The sequence below is a fragment of the Vanessa tameamea genome, chromosome 17 (assembly GCF_037043105.1).
Source record: "Vanessa tameamea isolate UH-Manoa-2023 chromosome 17, ilVanTame1 primary haplotype, whole genome shotgun sequence".
Lineage (NCBI taxonomy): Eukaryota > Metazoa > Arthropoda > Insecta > Lepidoptera > Nymphalidae > Vanessa > Vanessa tameamea.
Genome location: NC_087325.1, coordinates 2,328,859 through 2,348,075, shown reverse-complemented (window position 1 = coordinate 2,348,075; position 19,217 = coordinate 2,328,859). Strand labels below are relative to the sequence as shown.

At 29.9% G+C, this 19,217-nt stretch overlaps 1 protein-coding gene across 1 annotated transcript in view; it reads left to right on the top strand.

Moving 5' to 3' along the window:
- The first annotated feature begins 2,765 nt into the window (after window positions 1–2,765).
- The window catches only part of LOC113400383 (SH2 domain-containing protein 4B-like), a 39,078-nt gene continuing 22,626 nt past the window's right edge, over window positions 2,766–19,217 (top strand). The window contains exon 1 of the mRNA XM_064217505.1: window positions 2,766–3,041. The gene's annotated coding sequence lies outside the window, so the exon portion shown is untranslated. The remainder of the gene's footprint in view (window positions 3,042–19,217) is intronic.

Below are 19,217 nucleotides of genomic sequence, written 5' to 3'. Positions count from 1 at the left end.
TTAAAATAGGCCTAAATATTTGTTTAACAGCTTGACCTGATGATTGTATTTGATTTTAATGTATTATATTGCTCTTGCACTAACGGCTCACCGGATTTTTTCACACTGGATTTTCCTAATAATATTATGTATATACATATATTACTTAATTCTTAGCCTCTTTTTTTCTCGACTTATTATATGTATAAGTTATTAATCTATCATTAATAAAAATCTCGGAATACAATCAATTTACCTGTACGAATTATTGTAAGCGTCAACTTAAAGAAAAACATGTTTTTACAAATATAATTATAAATCGGTTCTTTCTAACAGTAACCTGATTTTCGATTCATGTCAAAAATGTAATAAATAAATTTTGGTAATTAATAAAAAAAGCAACTAAAGTAAAATTAAATTTATATCGAACTCTTTAGCATTTTTTCCGTACATGGTTTTACGAAATCGGACTAAAAATGCTTTGTAGTAAAATTTCTGTAAACGAAGTGTTAAAAAAAACATGTAGGCTAGTTTTTACTCTACATAATAACTTAGTCGGTGGAATTTGTGATAATGTTTCTATAATTTAAAAATTATGAAAAAACAAATAGAGAATTTTTATTACATTATATTTTTAAACTCATTATTATTAAGACTTTTAATAACTATTATAAATATTTTAGTTGTGAAAAAAATAATTTTGGGCTGTTTGGCGACATAATTTGCAGAAAAGGAAATAAAAAAGTACCCTCTTAAAAAAATAATTCCATGTCATTGAAAATAACCTTTTATAGACATGTTATATAGATATATTTTTAAATTCATTTATGTATCAATTATTTTTACTTTTACAAAATCATTAATCTCTTTTTTAATGGCCAGAATGATCTTTAATAAGTTGTCTTAGAGTGAAGAGAGAATCTTTAACTCGTGAATGCTTAAAATTTAAATTGACAAATTTAATAGTGAAAGTTTGAATTATATGAAAATAGTTGTTATCGTCATTTCATATCTTAATACAATAATGATACGGTTGAATTTTGTGTAACGAATTAATTCTACAACTAATGTATTATACTTTTTATGTAAGAATTGTTTAATTCATCAATTTCGGAAAGTCAAATCTTTTCAATGTAATATATCTTAGAATATTATAAAATTATTTTATTTTAAAAAATGCGACATTTTCGTTTAAAAATAATAGATTAATTAGGATTAAAATTATTCGAATCGTAATATAATTTTTGACTGTGTCACTATGGGAAGGCAAATATTCAAGTGAGCCTCTCGATGGTACGTGGTCACCTTCACCGTAACATTGGCCTGCAAGAAATACATATATAATCCATGCGGTCAATTAAAAATTTGACGATATTGCTGCCAGCAATATAGTTAAATTTTTAAATTTTTAGGTTATTTTTAAAGGTTTTAAAACTTTTAAAGGTTATTTTTAATGACATAGAATTCGATGATCTAAGATATATATATATAGATCATGGTTGGCAGCAATATTGTTAAATTTTTAAATTTCACGTTGTAACTACATATGATTAGGACTTAAAAATATTAAGTACCACGCACAATGTACAATATAGTCTAAACCATACGAAAACAAAAGCCAAACAATACAACATTTGACATCTAAATGACGCCATATCATTGGTCTTGAAGATCTCGAAGATCTTTGCTATGATTAATGCACTCGTAAAAAAATGCCGTTAAATGTTATCAAAGTTGTAATCGAAACTTTGAAAGTAAACCAAACTCAATGGTATTATATCAATTCAATGACAAAGGCGTTTATTTGAATTCTCACACCTGTGTTTGTGTATTAACTTTTGTACCTCCATTAATATATCCTGTGCAGTCAGGCAAGTTAGCCTGGAAGATGACGTGAACAAAATGCGATCGTAAAGATCTTCGTGGGTTTGAAAATTTAAAGAAATTGCCCTTGAACATTCCCTTAACGAATAGACATGAATCTAATAAAAACTTTCAACTTAGTAACAAAAATTGCTTTAATGTTGTTCTACACGTGTATATAATACATTGTTCTCGACACAATTATATTTTTTGGGTCTTGATTCAATTTGAAAAGTGCTAGTATAGAAATTATTTTGTTAAATTGCTGACAAGATCATTTGAAGTTGCGCCATTGTTTTGGGCTTTGTAAGTAATTGACTGTATTATTTACATCTGCAAATTTTATTCAGATTAAGTGAATTATTTTGAACTAGTGACCTGCTTCGGCACGGGTGCAATTCATTTACCTAGATATACATAATATTTTTTTTGACCAGATTCAAAACTTTTTAATTTACTAATACTAATAATAACTATTGTTAATATACATAATGATATCATGATATTAAAACTGTGTTGTAATATAAATTATTATGTTTACTTAAATTATCCAATATTGTTGTCATAAAAAAAAAATTAAAATATGAAATCCCAAATAGTTCAAAAGCTAGTAGGAATTATTGTACCAATTTTAAAATTGACAGGATGTAGGTACCTACTTACTTAAAATTCAATTTTTATTTTTGACACGGCTTCAAAACAGTATCGATGTATAATTTTATTACATTTGCTTATTAATAGGTAAAATTGTAGCGTTATCTTGGTTTTGAGAGAATATTTGCGCATAGTTTCCAAATACCGAATGAGACGTTGAACCATGTTTAATTGAAATTAAGTTTTCATAACATGACGATTTCATGACTACTAGTAATATTTTACGTTCAAATTTTATATTAAACTTTTTAAGACAAAGACTGCATGTGTTGAGAATGGTTCGGGAGATACGCGTCGCATTCTCCGATTTCTGAACGCGTCAGCGGCAGACGGCAGTTAGTGGAGAGCGCGCAGCCGCGACGGACGTGTTGTGCGCGCTTTGTTAAATTTCGAATTTCACACAAATATTTTTTCTTTTAACAATTAAAAAAGAAAATAGGTTTCACATTACAAACACTCGTATATTTTGTGGTAGTGTTGTGATTTCGTGTATCGGAGCTTTGGGGAAAGTTTGGAAAGACATTTTCTCCAGAGGCCAAAGTATTGTAAGTGAAAATTTTAAATTACTTAATCAATTTCTGTTACCTGAATAATTTTTCTGAAGTATAATATTTTTAAATCAATCAAGTATGTATGTATTATTGTATTATCTTTAATTTAAATAATTTTAAAATTGTACTATTCATTATTAAAATTTTCTCCGACAAATCAAGAATAAACAAAAAATAAATAAATAGCCTAGGTCTCTGTTAAATTAAAATTTGTTGCTTTGTCTTGGTAATTAAAAATAGTTATATTTGAAATACATAAAAATTAAAAGTATCCGCCTTAAATTGAATTTAACGACCTCTTCGCGCGTTTATATAAAGTACTACCCGCATCATTTTTTAAAACAACAAACAAATAAATCACCATTATATAAATACAAAACAAACAATAATCAATTATCACATAACGCAATGCGATGTTTACTAAATTCAGGGGAAGCACAATATTGTTTTTTTTTATAATAAATCATTACTTAAGCCAATCAATAAATAATAAATTTTATTTAAGTAATGTTTAATAAACGTCATAATTGTGTAAATAAACCTTATTATTTTAAGTATTCTAACTTGATTGTTTGCTATATTTTAGGTTACGACCTATTATTGGTTGCTACTTAAATATTAAGGCATCTTAGACTTACAACAATTCTGATGTGATTAATTAATTAATACGTTAATTAAAAAAAATGCTCCTAATTAATAATTTTATGAATGTAATAAGTTTACAATCGTTAAGTTCGTTACTTAATATTTACTTTTATTATTCCGTCTCACAATCACGAGCAGGCCTTGGACCGGCAAAAGATTTGTGGTCTAATTTTTTTTTTTGTAAGATACTTAGATAATATTTTCTAATTATACTGCCATTATTCTATATTATTATATATCGTTACTTTTTAAATGTTGGTTAGGATAAAATGGACTTATACTATTAAACCTTAGCCTTATAATTGATTATAAATAAAGTCGATTTGAATTTGGTACTTGATACTTGAAACATGACTCATAGAAGTTAGTAAGTAACGGTTACAAAGAGTTCTATTGTGAGTAATGAGGAATTTATGGTTTAAGCTTTAACTGTGTGTTTAGGTGTGAATGTAAATTATACCATTACTATTATGAAGATGGTGATAATGAACATGTAGTTTAACTGGTTTTTGATTCAAAGCAAAAGGCGGCCTTACTTATAAACGTTTTTAGCGGATGTTTAGTTAAACAATGATTCCTCTCTTTTTGACATAATTGGTTTGACATTCGAGGGAAGAAGACACAAGATTATTTACGTTTTATTTTACGTTTACCCTTCTAATAATATTTTAAATAAAGAATTTTTATATTTACAAAATTCCAAAACATCTTAGGAAAGGAAGTCTTCGTCCTACATTGAAACATAAAATATATTTTGTTTTAAATTATTTTTCTCTTGGAAATCGAAAGTGTTGTGTAACACAATCTCATTTTAGTAATAATATTATAATTTATCTTATTTTTATGGTGGTCGCGTTTGATTACAAAGTTTGACTGCCTTACGGGTAATTTTATGTTAATTGAAAAACAATAAACATTAACTTTAATATTGCTTACGTTGTATAATGAAACGAATACAAGATCTACATTAACTGTCCGTCACCTTGGCATTATCAAACTAAAATCGTGATGCAACGATCGATCTGTATCGAGATGTAAATGGATATTGAAGGTATGAAGATCAGATAGGTTTAATAGCGAATCATATTGCATAGTAAATAGGTGTCAGGTGGTAATAATAGGTCATAATCGAAAGTTACGGGTCAAACGAGGGTAATTGTAGTCGTGCCATTGTATGTTGTATTAATAGGATTGTGGTCTTTTAATGAATACAAATGATAATAGAAGAGTTTGTTTGAACCTATATGGAACTTGCAGGCGGATTTAGAACAATCATTTGTCTTTTGAAAAACCCAGTTCTCGAGACGCGAGCACGGCAGGAACGTTCAAAACGTGCATGACACCGCGTAGAACAGATCATTTCTATACACGACTATATTCAAATATATTCAATACAATACATGTTTAAAAAAACATCAATAAATAAGGCATATTACATAATACATGATTATTATTGTATTAAACGATGAGAAAGTTTAGAGTTCTTGTTTTCATAATTATTGACATTTATGCAGGATATATAAAATTAATTATATTTATAGTTTGTGATATAATTTTATTTGTAAACAGTCTAACGAGTGAGTTCATATCGTTTCATTTTGGCCGATCTACATTCCGCACTTATGGTAATTTGACATATTATAATTTAAAAAATTGTGTGTTAGGGCCCACTCAAATGAAGTGTATTTTGATTTTAGTAGCATAATAATAAATAATCAAAATTCCACCTACGTCTTACCATATCAGTGTAAATATAAATATAGAGGTACAAAAAAATTCAGAGTACGCATTCTTATCAAAGGGATACACTGATTAGATACTTGTGTTTGTTATAACACTTAATTTGGTACAATTATGTGCACTTAGCGATAAGAGATAAATTTGCTTTCCAAATTTCAAGAACAAATTTTAGGTTAGAGCTGTTTGATAAGGCGGACGGACATATTTATCGCCTTGACAAAGTTAGATGTATATTGGCGTGTGTCAGTTGATATTCAAATTAATATGATCTGATAAAACTATCGACCGAGACACATGTACCAAAAATTCTACCACGACAATATTAGAATAGTTTTCAATTGCACCATGTATACACCATTAATGAACACCATTTATCCATAACGCACAATGTTTACATACACACTTCGGTTTTGAAGATAAAGACCCCATAACAACTATAATTCTTTAAAAAAAAAAGAAAGATAAATTTATAATTTGTACTATTTTTTTATTTCTTCATATATACAAAATAAATATTGTTATTTATAATTATAACACGTTTTTTTTTCCTTACGTTATTTTCTCTTGGGCCGTGTAACATGACACGGGTAGCACTGGCAGCAACGATGTTCGACACCATTTACGAAGGTCATATTTATTAGCCTACAGTTTGCGCTCGACTTTCAATTTTCAACAAAACATTCCTTTGTTCTGGGTTCAAGGCTAAACCCTTGTTGGTTATTATTGACAATAATATTCCTTTTTTTTACATCATCCTTAAAAAAAAAATATCTTATAGGGTTTATAATTGCTTTGAAATTAGAATACTTGAAAATATAGATTATAAATATTCTTGTTTATAAAGCAAGTTGACGAAGGTGCAGTAAAGTTTTAAAATATAATCAGTTCTTATAAAGTAGGCGATGTTTTTATTTTAATTTAAAAATCATGTCGATTAATGCACATCGTAAACCGATAAGCAAATCTAGGTTTATAAAAGATTACGGATACCTACTATTTTTATTAGCGTGATTTATGATGTTGAGAATGTTTAATAAAGTTGAAAATATTAGAATATCGGATTAAAGAAATGCACTGTTATCTGTTATTGTTGTAATCGGCATATATCGTATGATTGATTATATCAAAATAAAAAGTAAAAACAACTTTGTTTATAATATTTGCGTCAATTTATATTTGTCTTTATTATATTTGAAAGTGTGTCTATGAGATATCGATAACTTACCACTATAAATCAATCTGGCAGATTGTCTATGGTAGCATGCTCCGTTTGATGTTTGACAGTTGACACTGCTCGAACTTTGAAGTTCAAAAACTTGTTCTAATGGACCGAATCTGTTCTTATATCGAATCCCTTTAGTCTGTATTTGTGTTTTAATTTCGAGACAATTAAGATGATTTGGTGGGGATCTATCTACTACGGCCCACAAGTTGAACGAACACAATTCGAGACGGGTATGGGGCCAAATATTGATTCATCTGGTTCATTAACATCGAACATTATAATTTAAGTATCTTATTCATTTAAGAACTAGTTCAATTTTCTTTTAATTCGTACGGCGTAGAGTAAAAATAATTGTATCCTTTCCACGTATGGGCCAGATTTTTCGTACTAGTTATTGAATAAAACATGAAATGATGTAGGTTTAAAGCTTTTAAGAACCACACGAGTTTACAAATGAGGTATATTTGCCAAATACACATCCTGTTTGCAGTAAAATTGATGAATTCAATATTACAATAAAAAGTCTTCTAAAATGTACGTGAATACATATTTTTTTGATGATTTGTTTTTAAATACGTTTTTCAACAACTGTTAAACTAATTTATTTCACAAAAATATTTCTCGGAATCGTGCTTTACGTTTTCTTCTATATTAAAATTATTTTGTTATAATAATGATAAAAGTTTAAAAGTAGCTAGTTCCTATAAATCATGAGCCACCATGGTCACCTTCGCCTTGACGCGTGGACTGAAAACAGTTTCAAATAAACTATTGCTTCGTCAATGCGACATTTCTGGGGCAAAGGAACTGACTCATTCATACTTTACACCGGAAGACAGCAAAAATTGATGGCAAGTAGAACATTTGATGACCGTACACTTGTCTACCACGGTTGAAATCTATTTGAAAAACGTTATAATATGTACATATATTATTATTAAATAAGTTGTCGTGTCTCGGTCACAGACACTTTATCCAAAAATCAAATCTCACGTGCGTTCGCGTGCTTTGTATTTCCAATCACATGTTTATGTTAGCACCCGTCACGCCACGCTTTCACGGGAATTGTCTTGCATAACATATCAAGTTGGTATCTCGACCGGGAAGTCGACGTCTTGAATGCCAATGCCCCGCAAGTTATTACATCATAATACGTATAATAAACCTATTTAGTATGTATTAGCGTAGTATAAACTTGTAACAGAAATCGTATTGATAGTTAGAAAAAAACAGATTATAGCAAATATACAATGTCATGCTAATTGGATTTTATATTTAGATACATACAATTATTTGTACCTTAATCTATCAATTGGCTGTCAATTATGGGATTTTTAACTCTTTTCTCTGTATTAGGCAAAAGAAAAAAAAATGACGCGTATTCACATTCTAAAGTTACGATACATTGTCTGTTAGATTGCTCGAAGAGAGCTTAATTAGAGTGCTAATGTGAAAGTCACAAGTATAATTTAACCCATTGGCATGACATTGTAGTAATTCTTAACATAGTAATGCGTAGGAAAAACCTAAGGTTTTCTTTACTTTAAAGCAAAAAACCAAATGGTAACGTTACGTATTTTTTTACGTTAAAGAACATAACCTTAACAGCCTGTAAATTTCCATGAAGGTTTGGACCATATTCCACTACGCTGTCCAATGCGGGTTGGTGGATACACATGTGGCAAAATTTCGCCGAGCACGAGATGAATTATAAACTCAAATTAAGCACATGAAAATTCAGTGGTGCTTGCCTGAGCCTGTTCAGATGTTCAGAACTTAAGCAATTTATCATTTTAGTTGCTAAAATCAGAACATGCATTATATTACCTAATACAAAATCTATGGGGGAATAATTGTATATACTATATGATAGGTTTGGAGTACGCAAGTTTTTTTCAACTATTGATACAACATAAAATAAAACATATATTTATACGCACTAAGAAGAGTCGTCTTGCGTAATCTCAACACAAAGATACGTAACAATTAATTAGTACATTATTTTTTTTAATTAAATTTTGTTTCAAAATCTAAATAATATTCAACGTTGCAATCACGAGCACTTTTGAATCGTAAGTTTACAAGATGAAAATTAAAATCATGATTACCACTTAGAGTGTATATTGAAAATAACCGGCAGTAAATTCTGTAATAAGTTACTTATTTCATTAATTAAATTACATGTATTAATTACATACAATTACATTTATATAATGATATTGTTTATATAATATATAATATGATTTTCATGCATATAATCAACGAACGCTACGCTCTTTTTATAATTTATAATTAAACATATATAATATAAATATATATCTAGCTTTACGTAAAAAGAAGATCAACCAGGAACGTGTTTTCTAACCTAGTTACGTAATACAACTAATTGGCAATTCTGTATTGAAAACTTTCCCCATTCGCGATTTGAAAATCAATTTAAAATATCTTGAACATTGTATAGTAGGTTCTAGCAAGCAACTATGAATTGTCATGTATGAATCCCGTATATGAATGTATGTATATTTATGAGTGATACGGGTTTTTGTTTGGTAAGAGTAAAATTCCTAAGACTTTATGCATATTTAATCAAGATATCCTAACTAATTAGTTAAACAAATTTAAGTTTTATCTTGTTCTTTCGAATATCACATCAATGATGACAGGGAGAAATCAGTGTCGACCTGAACACCCGTTAAACAATGTTTGTAAGTAAGCATTTCATATAATAAATGTGATTTGCAATTGACAGCGACACAGATAATATCACGGCGTTTACATATACATAATGTGATCGTTTTTATTTCTGCTCCAAATACGCATAACAATGGCCGATACTCTTATCGGTGCGCGCGTCATCAAATGGCAATAATTTAGTGCGAGAAACGCACGAGGCTTTGTTTATGATCACGTTTACAGCAAACCAGTTTATTACTTGAGTTATCGGGATTGACACCGCATGATACAGTGAGGTATGGTCGCACTATGAACATTTAGAGGTGAGGAGATGTATCTCATATGGGTCTTAACGACCTCCAGCAGCGTCATATAAATTTCATACATTTTTAGGAACACTTTTTATACACGGAGATAGTGCTCCTTTACTTTACACTATAAATCGAAGATGAAATTATTGTTGGCTTAGTTTCATACCACACATGTCTAATCTGTCCAAAGTCACTTGGTGGTAAGGTTTTGTGTAAGCGCGAGTGTAAGTACCACCCGTTCATTATATATTCCGCAACGCACGAGGGACATAACATCTTAATCCCCAAGGTTGGTGGTCCATTGGCGATGTACGTTACATTAAATATTTTTACAACGCCAATGTCTACGGACATTGGTGACCACTTTCCATCAGCTGGCCCATTTGCTCATCCACTCTCAAGAAACTGTATAAAGTATATTCGCTTGATTTGTTTGTATTAAACGATATAGTGTTAAATGATGATGTACTCCGACCGTTTCGGCGTGATCACGGCAATCTCACGCGAAACCAACCAACTACGCAGGATACTCTCTATTCCGTCACTGACATAATCCCTTGGGACGGTTAATCCGACACGACCGCAATGAGTTCAGGCGCAGGACCAATGGCGTTAAGTGCTCACCGAGGCACGGGAGTGTACACACTTCCAATTTCCAGACGCCGGGCTGTTACGTAAAATTTATAGACGGATCAACCCAATAACTTTTTATCGGTCCGACCTGGAGTTTGAACTCGGTAACTCGGGATCTGTGACCTTATATCAAGCCATTACGCTAATATACATATATTTAAAAAAAAATAAGCGAATAGTCTTACGTGACCGAAGTTTTGGTGTCAGAAGCGTTCGATATGTAAAAATATTACAAACTAGCTGTGTATTTGCACAAACGAGCGTGACTTTATTATTATTTTATATGTAATTCTAAAATAAAAGTTGCCTAAGTTACCTCCCTAATACATCAGTTATCTGCCAGTCCCGTCAAAATCGGTCCAGCGGTTCCAGAGATTAGCCGGAACAAATAGACAGACAGATAAAAATTGTAAAAAATGTTATTTTGATATATGTAGGTGTATACATACATATGCATAGATAAAAGCAGTAATTTTAATATTACAAACAGACACTCCAATTTTATTATACGTATAGATTAAACCTTTAATATTTATCATAACCGCACACAACTCATAAATTATTGAACTAAAGAAATTATGTCATGAAATAAATTTTAATTTTACGACGCCGGGTCAATTCCCTAATGTCTGTATACCAGATAGAGACGTCGAATATACGTCTAGACAGAGTTCTGATAAAATTAATAATATGATATGCCTGAGTTTATGACTCTACTGTATTTGCTTGAACTTTAATATTGTGACTCACGACTATTTTTAAGTTAAACTAAAATGGCGGTTGATCAGATGGCTAGTTTTTTTTTTCATTATAAAAATACAAATATAGTATACTTGTTGTCGTCCACAGCTTCGTGTTTATATTATTAGTATAGCTTCGAGAAAGATATTACACTAGTTAAATATTTATTAATAGTAAGGACATATATTAAATACTAGCTTTAGCTCGTTGCTTCCCCTGCATGTGCGACGGAGGGATCGGTCAGGTGTTAATAGTATTTGTTATGTTGGTTTATAAAGGGGAATATTTATCTATAATCTATAATTAAGCTGCTTCTTTATACAAAAGCAAAAAAAAGGTTACCTCTCGGTGTCACCCTTTACCACCAAACGCGAAATGAATTAAAAAAAAAAAAAAACAAAATTGCACGAAACTCCAGATGTACAATTTTCGGATTGCAGCTCGTGATCTTCGATTAATAACGTATTATATATTCTGGCTATAAAAAAAAAAAAAAAACATGTTGTTGTTTTTATTATCGAAGCTTATGGAGATAAATACAGAAACCGTGTTTTGTTAAACTGTAATGATTGATTAATATGTAAATAAATGAATTGTAACGATAGCGTGTTTCGCAGAAGAAATTAGACCATGTCATTATGAGGATTAGGTGTTATCACGACTGTTTATTTCACACTATCTCTAAAAACAATAAGTATTGTGTAGTTTTAATTGTAATCGCGTCTTATGTTTGTTTATCAAAATAGGTTATTACTGTAACAGCGCAGTGGATTTCTGTCTAAAGCATTTGATAATTACAACAACATCCTCTTGCGTTCACATATTAAATGGTTTTTTTTTATCATATCTATATATAAATACATACATTTTATTTTATTTTTTTACTTGATTCTCCAAGATATTCTTTCCGTGCCATTGGTGTATCTTTATTGTGCCTACATTTTTTTTTACTAGAAACATTATAATTTCAATTTGAAGGAATGCTATTTGTCTTCTTGGGATTCTTGATTCCTTGGCCGGTCTGGATGGTATTTGACCAGTCTGTTCATTATCGGGTTGCCCCTACTATGGATCGCCATTTTCATGTTGTAGTTCAGAATATATTATTTTATTTAAAGTGCTTAAATTGATGCACTCGTTACTAAGTGACGTTCGAATAGTTTGAAGGATACAAAAGAAATATCTTATAGATATCGAATTGTTGTTGCAAAAAGTAACTTGCCTGTAACTACCCAACTGCTGGGTTAAGGCCTCTCCGTCTGGCGATACGATTTGGAATCTTATTTGCTTAGTGCTGTCTTCGGTTCAGATACACGTATTCTAACCTCTGAGCGATCTCGATTTGTTATTCTTTATTGCAATACATAAGTTCTTATCTCGAATTTCGTCGTTTCTTACAAAGAGCATAATGTGACAGTAATAAGCGAAGTCATTAATGCCTGATGTCTAAACGCTAATCGACCAGCGTGTCCAAGTGTTCCAAATGTGTCTATATGACGTCACAAGCTATAAATTAAGGCAAACAACATATCGAATATGGCAGACTATAGACTATAGTCATTGTCCGCCAAAAGTTTTGTTATAGTTATTAAAAATATTTAGGTTATATGACGCCATTAGACTTTGAATATGGCGGACAATATATCCAATATGGCGGATGTTAGCTTTAATAGTCTACGAAAGGAGGTGTTACAGTTATTTTAACATTAAATATTAATTTAAAATGCTTTTAAACGTATCTTAGTTTTTATATTTAGACGTTCTATTCACAGTGTGATTTCACTTGAAATTAAAATTAATTGTTAAAACACTTTCGGTGTTGTCTGATGAAAGTGAATCCTACGGATGTTACAATCGATGTGAGAACTTTATATGGCATTGTTCTTATTTCGTGAAAAGCTTTTGCTTTTTTTGTTTGGGTAATCTTATAAATAATTACGTAATACTAATCATGGAAAATACTTAGTTTCTTTAATTTTCTTGTCTAAATATATAGTCTGTTTTCCGTATTACGTTTTTGTTTGTGTTTTACTTTACTTCATCAACAGTGTTAAGTGGCTCACGGGCCGTCTAGGTTGAGAGGCTATCTTATTCAACTACAGATTCATAGGGCCTGGTATTTTTTTAAATTTATTGGCTTTAAAATCGAGCAATTCTGTTAGGATGCTGCAGTATTTACATTTCTGTGCAATCCAGTAAAGTCGTTGGTTTGACGCCTGATCCGATCATTCCGGATTATGGAAGTTAGGCAACTCACACCTGTGTGTGAGCAATCACCTGTGCACTATAACATCTCCTCTGCACAACGATCTTATGTGATTGTTTTATTATATTAGAGAGATATGTTTCTATTAATGATATAATAATTAAATATATTATTTACTATAATGAGTAACTATTATTGCTTTGCGAATTCGAACAGTCTGGATAGCGAACCAAGTACAGTATATAACAAACTGACTAGACTAAAGGAAATGTCATTCACGTCCGAGATATCAACCAATAATTCAACTGCAAGTTAAATGTACGACAACCTTTAGTTGCTCGAACAAAATTAACTTTCTGTAACGATACTACATATTTGATTTTATAATAGCTTTCAATTTAAACTACAATGTCGTTTACAAAAAATGACAATGATAGCTTTTCAATATTATATTAAATTAATTCCTTTAATATTTGACTTGTTGACTTCCAGGCAGGAGACATAACATACATATATAATTGTATTTAACTAACATGACTGTATTTTTAGATGTTGAAAAAGAGTAACTACTGAGTTTATTGCCGCTTCTTCTCGGTAGAATCTACATTCCGAACCGGTGGTAGCTTTACTTTAAATAGTTTGTTAAATGACGATTCAAAAGTGCTTATAAAAGCCTACTTGAATAAAGTATATTTTGATTTTGATTAAATAAAATTTTTAAAATGATTTTATTGATTGGTTATATACATGATATGTTGTTACATTGCAATAAACTGTAGATCCATAATGTTTAGATGGGTGAAAATACCGCTAAGCGTTTTCACTAAACCGCCGTTCGAGGGGAAAGCGAGATCTCGGTGGTGTCAGACATAATTGTCACCTAACTTTCTTGACATGACGCACTTCTTGAGAGTTTTAGGATGATTCGTTATATTCACAACAATATTTTATCCTTTCGATTTCAACTAAAGTAACTGTTTGCTTCGCTTGTTTGACAAACGAATTAGGATCGCTTTAGACTCGTCGTTTTTTGAAAAATAAAGCAAAATATATTCGGTTAAAGTACATATAGTTTATAATAGTTGAGCATACTTCGGGTGGGTTTTCCCGTGTGTGCTATGGAGACCTCTTTCACTTTCCCATGGACACATTATTCTTTTTAAATTAATGTTGAGGTGAAACTGACAGCGTTTGTTATTGTAACACAATTCCGTTTTGATAACAATGACCACTTTGTATATAAATTTATTTCCTCGCATGGTGGACGATGAATAGAATTTGTGCTTTTATATAATATTACATATAAGGTATGTTGATTTTTTTTATTATAGGCCAAATAAACTAATTAGTATTTATGTTCACTTCACCTTCACTCAAAGAGATCGACATTGACAAAAGTGTAAACCATTCCTTATACCTTAGTCTTGCAGCCTCACTAATATATCATTATTGTTTATCATTGTACGTTGAATTTCTCCCGAACAAAGCGATTGTCTCTTTCTGTTATTAGTAGTTTGACATTCGAAAGAAGAAGACAACGCAATATTTAACTATACAACTTTTATTAGTGACATTAAAAATAGTTAAATTGGTTATTTAATCGCGTTCCTGTCAATGTTTGACGTATTACATTATTATAATAAAATTGAGAGGCGTGTTTTGGTTGATTTGGTTACAATGTAACGGCATTTAAATTAGAATGTACTAAAATTCTAGTAGGTATGGGAGTTTTAAGAAATTTCGCACTACCAAAAACGAATTGACGAATTCAATAATAAATGTCAAAAACCACACCTTGGTTTGTATATATGTCACTAGTTACAGTTAACATATTAATCACATTCTTGAATTCGTATATTTAAGGGATATATATATATTTTTACAATGTAATATAATTATTCACAATTTAAAACTTGAAATAAATTTCAAATTGAAACTCAAACACGTAAAACTACATATATTGTTATATTGGCAAATGTAAATATGATACGCTTTTATCATGCTCATTTAAAAATGGTTTATAAGCGCTTAATATTTTTAACTATGTGTAACGACTAAAATTTTTTTTTTAAATTTTATTGGGCATAGTGACAGATTATCTTTGTCTCAAAATTTGATTTAAACAAATTAAATTATCAGTCAAATATTTATTATGCATATTTAATGATCTATTTAATTATACCTTTAAATCCAATTATATTGAATAAAAAATATTATAAAAATACTTACTTTTCTAAGTTTTTTTTTGTAAAATAACTAAATATTTAGCAACCTTTTATGTGCGTTTCAATCATAAAAAAGAAACGTTTATTGTCGCAGAATTTTATCATAAAATCGGCAGAGCGTGTCTCCGAATTTTCATAACAGCTTGAAAATTTCTAAGCGCCATTGTTGATTGTTCTGTGAGAACATTGAGTGACCTTCCGATATCGTTTGTAATTGAACTTGAATCGACTACGGTTATTCATTCTTTGTTTATATCGATAAAAACTCGATTTATGTTATCTATGCATATTAACCTTTATCAACTGTCCCATTAAGTTTCGTAGCTAGTATAGAAGAGCAAGGTCATATATACAAATGTCAGTTGAGGCAAAAAAATCTTTATTAGGTTTTTTTTAAGAAATAAGCTAGTAGTTAGTTAGTAGCAAGCCGGAGTTTGAAGTTATCTGTGTTTAGAAGCACATAAATCCCTTAGCATTTGAACTCTTCATCATTCGATATCGTGTCGGATACACGTAACATTATGAGGGCGAAGAATTAAAGAGTTGATGCATTTGTGTATTATAGTATGTCCAGCGCATTTGATTAGTTTTTGTTGATAGCAGTCGCTGTGACTGGAATCGATCACGTGGTCATCAACACCGTCAACACACACATTTAAACACATCGCTTGACATAAATTTCAGTTATTCATTTAATTTATTGTTAGCCAAGTTTCATTCAACCCAGTTATTGACTTTTATATATTAAAACCGTAACAAACATAAGAACAGACAAACATTCATTTTTATAATAATAGTAAGTATATATAGTATATAAGGAAAGTATTGGCTACTTTTTTATTTGTTACCGAATCTTATCTTCAGATATCTCAGATAAAAGTAGCAATTCGTATAGTGATATTTGTATATTGAAAAAAAAAAAAAGATAAATAATATGATTCATAGAGTTATTATGATGAAGTGATTGTATAAAATTATAAATCATACATACACATATAAAAAAACAAAAAAAAAAAAAAATTTTTTTTCCTTTCAAAATTGTATTTCATTAATAGAGAGTTTTCTCTGAAATATTTGGAAACTTCCCTTGTTTGTAATTAACCACAGTTATACAATACAAGTTGTCGCCTTCGGCTTAGCTAGCGTTTTAGCAGTTGGTCGTCAGGTGCTTGCAATAAAAAATTAGCCCGTGTCCCTCTAGAAGTTCAAGTTTACTTCATACCAAATTTTATCAAATTATGTTCAGTGGTTTGGTCGTCAAAGAGCCACAGACAGACAGAGTTAATTTCGCTTTTTATAATATTAGTATAGATTGTATTCATTGTCAACTTTTGTCACCAACAAATGTTGACATTAAAAAAGAGACGCAGTTTGTAAAGTACATACCCAATCGCAAATTCAAAGATTATTATCGTACAATATTATTTAGCAGAAGCTCATTTAATAGATTTCAGATTTAAAAAAAAGAGTTTAATATATAATATATGTATTTCCTTGCATAATAATGTTCTAAAAAGTTCTAATTTAGAAACATTAAACAAATATTTAAATTTAGAATTATGTAATATATAATCGAATTTGATAGAAAAAGTTGATGAGATTTATGCAAAAATTGATAACAGAATTACAACTCACATGCAACCCGCTATACGGGATGTATTTTACATATCGCCAGAGAGCGTATCGTTATTTTTTACGAGTGGATGCAGTATTTTGACTATCTCGTGGATCTAATCTATTCGTCATGATATAAATTATCTCACAAGTGATTTATAAATAATATGCTTATGGATTTAAATGAATTCACGTTCAATGGCTTGCTTGTTTATTTTAGAGAGTTTCCTATAGCAACACGAACACATATATATATCACAACAAAGATAACACAATAGTAAAAAAGAAATGAAGTATTTACTTGATCATAGTTTTATATGCCACGGTAGATACCACCAGCTCATCACGAATTCTATCGCCATACGGCAATTCTCAGTATTATTGTGTTCCTGTTTGAAGGGTGCTGGCTCACGCATCCTTCAAAATGGAAAATCTTAGTTGCCAAATTGTTAATATTTCTTATGATCCTATTACTTACTATGATGGCGATAATCCACCATAAGGCCCGTTGACTAATCCGCCTAACTATTTTAGGAAAAAACTCATTCCTAAGCATCTGCATTTCATATAGCAACAGTTCTTAAGTTATTTTAGTTTAACTTTTATTGAATTAGTAGTATTTTATAAGATATTGTTTAGTATTTCGAAATTTATATTTATTATATTAATAAAATGCCCTTGAGCTATTCACGTTTGATTCATAGTTTATCTTATTGGTTGACGTGTTCTAGTAATTTTGCCGTTCCTTTATGTCGTAGCGTTAAGTAAAACAGGTAACCTACCTCAACTAATAAACTATCTAAGTCAAATAAAATTATTAAAATTACATTTAGTTTGAGTTAAGTGTGTATAAACAAACAAACTTTAGAGCTTTAATATATATAATACTAATAATATAATACTAGTATTATCTAATACACCTCCCGAATACCCGTTCTCGAATTCATGACAAATAAATGTTTAAGAAACGCATCGAGACTAAATACATACATACATACATTAATTTAAAAAAAAAAGAATATAAAATATATTATCTATATTTTTTATTAGGAAGATTCCCCGCGAAATTATTTTATATTTTCTGGTATTATTTCTGTTTTTAAATAAACTGCTCAATCCGAATACAGGCTTTTTAATAAGAATGACGCCATGGCTTTTAATATTCATAACATAATACTTGTAACTATTTTAATATGTAAATTTACATTTATATGTAGATAAAAGTTATGCGATACGTTTTATTTATCGTTTCTTTAAAAAAATTAGTTACAAATATTTTTATCGTTATCGTTTTTAGTTGCGTTACTTACAAGTTACTGAAACAGATATTTATTGATATTGCTTTAATTAAATTGTATTTAACATACGACAATGATGTAATATTTAAAATATTATTATATTGAGTTATTGATTATAATTAAAATCACTAACTAAACTAACAATACTGACTCATAAATATTTAATGGGTGATTATTATAATAATTCTGTCTTTTTCATTCGAATGTCCAATCGATATTGACAGAAAGAGATAAATCTGTATTTAAACTCGTGTATTGTTTACTCGTAAGTAAATTTATAAATAAGTTTAGATTTAATTAATAATTTCGCCCACGATAGGGCCGATCGATACCTATCCACTATTATATCTTGTTAAAAATCGATATAAAATACGTGAAATTCAATTCAAATACCTGAAATATGACAGTTCAACGGGCGGCCATGTTTGACGTTTACGAGTGCGTTCAAAAAACTGTGTAAATAATGATTATTGTTAGTTTTCACCACCCAAATAGAATTACAACGTTTTAAAAAAATATATATGAAAAGGAAATAATAAATGTATTTGTTTAGTTTTTTAGTTACGGCCGAGCGAAGCCGGGTTTTCATCTAGTAATGTTATAGGTATATTTATAACACATTCCTCGTATTTCACAAGGCTGCTCTTAAAACAGTACAATGATTCTATCATATATCTCAATCTAAGGAAATTTCATTCTACCGCTTTTTTACTAACATCAACATATACAGACGACGCGGAAATAATTACGTTCAATGCATAATTATATCTTGTTTTCCATTTCATAGCGATAGAGCGGAAATAATACCGTGAAACCGATCATCTTCGAATTCCGTAATTTATGATTTTAGTTTTTATTT